Source organism: Halyomorpha halys, unplaced genomic scaffold (genome assembly GCF_000696795.3).
Source record: "Halyomorpha halys isolate HHAL.00 unplaced genomic scaffold, Hhal_1.1 Scaffold1803.1, whole genome shotgun sequence".
NCBI lineage: Eukaryota > Metazoa > Arthropoda > Insecta > Hemiptera > Pentatomidae > Halyomorpha > Halyomorpha halys.
Genome location: NW_027111307.1, coordinates 32,735 through 36,968, shown reverse-complemented (window position 1 = coordinate 36,968; position 4,234 = coordinate 32,735).

Sequence of the window (4,234 nt, the reverse complement as noted above, 5' to 3'; positions counted from 1 at the left end):
AGTTTACAATTGCTAAATGTAAGATATTTAGCATGCTAAAGTGAGTTGTTTAACATGCTCAATGTGAGGTATTTAGAATACTAATTGTAATATATTTAGCATGCTAATTGTAAAATATTTTACAATTAGCATGTTAAAAGGTCTGACATTTAGCATGCTAAATACCTCACATATAGCATGCTAAATATCATACAATTACCATGATAAACCACTCACATTTAGCATGCTAAATATTTTACAATTAGCACATATAGCATTACAATACCTCACATATAGCGTGCTAAATACCTCACATATAGCATGCTAAATATCTCACATGCTAAATATCTTACCTTCAGCATGTTAAAAGGTCTGACATTTAGCATGCTAAATACCTCACATATAGCATGCTAAATGTCATACAATTAGCATGCTAAATGTCATACAACTAGCATGCTAAATATATCACATTTAGCATGCCAAACAGCTCACATTTAGCATGTTAAAAGGTCTTACATTTAAATATATATTAATACATAAATCTAACATTTAACATATTTTATGTCCAACTTAATTAAAAATCAAGTTGGACATAAAATATAAAAGCCTATACGTTAAAGATTTAGCATGTTAAAATACCTCACATTTAGCATGCTAAATATCTTACATTTAGCATGCTAAATATCTTACATTTAGCATGCTAAATATCTTACATTTAGCATGCTAAATATCTTACATTTAGCATGCTAAATATGTTGCATTTAGCATGCTAAATATGTTACCTTAGCATGCTAAATATCTCACATTTAGCATGTTAAATATCTCACATTTAGCATCCTAAACATCTTACATTTAGCATGCTAAATACCTCACATATAGCATGCTATCAGATCGAATAAACTCTCCTTTTGTGATCTCGCTGGTCTTTTTAGAGGACACTCTTTAGCGAATTGCCCTGATTTATTACACCGATAACATTTCCTCTCTTTCTCTGTAAATCTTAGATCCAACCGGTTATCAGAATTCCTTCGGATTGCCCACACATATTTTACCATCACAACACCTGAGAGCGCTTCACTGACTCTTGACGCCTTATTTATGGCTTCTTCAAATGAAGAAGGAGGCTCAAACTGTAATTTCTGGCTGAAGGCCCTTTATATATGCAGCCATAATGATTTTTTCATATTTACTTCTTGCCCAGCTAGCTTCTTCAACTGAAGACGACTTAAGAGTTGCCAGCCCTCCTACCTTCGACATTTGTCGGCATAATCACTAACTCCCTCCCCCGGAAGTTGTTCGACGGAGTTTAACTCTAGTAATCGCTGCTCGGGTGTAATAGATCCCTGGAAGCGCTTTCGCAGTATTGTTACCATCTGATCAAACCGAGCGGTGGTTTATTATTAATTTCTAAGGAGACAGTGTATGGGAATGGGGCTTTTTTTGTTGAAATGAGGTCATGGAAAGAGTCATTACCCGTAACTCCCCCTTCTTCCTCAGAGCTACTGCAACTTGAGCCTAACCTCCCCATGTATTTATGCTCAGTATTGCTTCTGGAAGTCTTAATTTTCTTTTTATTAGGGCAAACGACCGCTAAATGTCCTTTAACTGCACAAATATTGCATGAGTATTCACGGAATTTACAATTGTTGGAAGTATGATTCTTACGACCACAATGTACACAGGGTTTATCATGCATCTTTGGTTGGGGAGAACTATGATTAGGTAAATGTTTTTGTCGCATACCTTTATGTAGAAATACACCTGATTCGGGCTTGACTTGGAGGCTGACTCTTTGTTTTCGTTCTTCGTTGGCAGCTTCCTTTCCAGATGCAATGTCCACAACACTTTTTAATGTCAATGTTGGGAGCGTTGTGTCCTCCTCAAATAACCTGTCTTGTACAGGGCCTTCCCCATAACCGGACACAAATTTGTCCCTGAGAAGAATAGCAATTTCATCCCCAAATTTACACTGAGCAGCTATACTTTTAAGTCGGGCAGCCCATTCCCATTCGGAAGCAAACAACACTAAATACATTAACGGACTTCTTTATTACAACACATGTTACAATACGAGGAGGGAACATGGAGGTTACCCTAGGTCTCCAAAGAGGAAGTCACAACAATTGTCATTATGAATGAACCATTAATAAAGAAATATCGTATCGATGACAATGTTAGTTATTAGCTTCAACTATAGGTATTTTTTTTGGACAAATCTGATTACAGTACTTGTCATTGTAATTTAAACCACTTTTTTACTAACACAGCTGTGAAGTTTTTTTTTTTTTGTTTAGTGGTGTAAAACATCATTGGTCAATAACACCATATTTACCATATCTAATGTAGCTTACATTTGTTTAATTTAATTTAATGTTTTATTTTATTTATTCATTTTTTAATTTTATTATTTTAACCGAGATCAGATTTACTAAATGTATTATACTATACAGCTGTAAATAGCAATAAATAAATATTTTTTAAAAAAATTATTATTATTTATTTATTTATTTTTTGTCTTTCGATTCATTTTTGTTTCTGTAAACCTTTTGTATTTAAAAACTGAAATACTAATTCTATTGTTTTTCATAAAACATTCATCTCTGAGGGTTTTTGAAATATTCGGGTTTAATCCTAATACTACAAGAACCCAAGAGGAGAAAAAAGGCAGTTATTTCACCCCAATTTTAGCTATGTATAATTATCATAATAACCATGCACAATTAGCATGCTAAATACCTCACATTTAGCATGCTAAACTACTTACATTTAGCATGCTAAATATCTTACGTTTAGCATGCTAAATATCTTACGTTTAGCACGCTAAATACCATACGTTTAGCATGTTAAATATGATACAATTAGCATGTTGAAAGGTCTGACATTTAGCATGTCATTAATTACCTAATAATAATCATTAAATGTAAATGTAAATAATAACAAATTAAATTAAATAATAAAAATTAATAATAACAATTTACATCCTCAGTTCCATTCTTTTATAATATAACAATAGGGGCAGTGTAGGACTCCAACGGGAGTCTTGGGCCGACGTAAGAAATGGGAAAAAAATACCTTACATTTAGGATGCAAAATATCTCACATTTAGCATGCTAAATATGATACAATAAGCATGTTAAATACCTCACATTTAGCATGCTAAATACCTGACATTTAGCATGCTAAATACCTGACATTTAGCATGCTAAATACCTGACATTTAGCATGCTAAACAACTCCCTTTTAGCATGCTAAATATAATAGAATAGCAATTTCTATTATCTCACATTACCTCACATTTAGCATGCTAAACAACTCACTTTTAGCATGCTAAATACCGTACATTTAGCATGTTAAAAACCTTACATTTATCATGCTAAATATCTAACGTTTAGCATGCTAAATATTTTCCAATTAGCATGTTAACTACCTTACTTTTAGCATGCTAAATATCTGACATTTAGCATGTTAAATACCTAATATTTAACATTTTAAATACCTAACTTTTAGCATGCTAAATATTTTACAATTAGCATGTTAAATACCTTACATTTAGCATGCTAAATATATTACGTTTGGCATGTCAAATACCTAACATTTAGCATGCTAAATATCTTACGTTTAGCTTGTTAAATACCTTACATTCAGCATATTACATTAAATATCCGACATTTAACATGCTAAATATGATACAATTAGCATGTTGAAAGGTCTTACATTTAGCATGTTAAATACCTTACATTTAGGATGCAAAATATCTCACATTTAGCATGCTAAATATGATACAATAAGCATGTTAAATACCTCACATAAGGTATTTAATGATTATTATTAGGTAATTAATGACATGCTAAATGTCAGACCTTTCAACATGCTAATTGTATCATATCTAAACGTATGGTATTTGGCGTGCTAAACGTAAGATATTTAGCATGCTAAATGTAAGTAGTTTAGCATGCTAAATGTGAGGTATTTAGCATGCTAATTGTGCATGGTTATTATAATTATACATAGCTAAGTTTTTTACGTTATTTTATTATTATTTTCGAGAAACCACTCAAGTCTATGTTTGATCATTATGTTAAAAGTCTTGGCAATGCAAGAAATGAGGGCGATGGGTCTTGAGCTAGACAAGAGGGAGGGATCTCTATCAGGTTTGGATACGGGAATTATTGAAACCATTCTCCAATCGGAAGGTATGTTTGTTGTTTCCCACAACTCATTGAATGTTTTGAGTAGTTGTAACTTCAAAATTCTA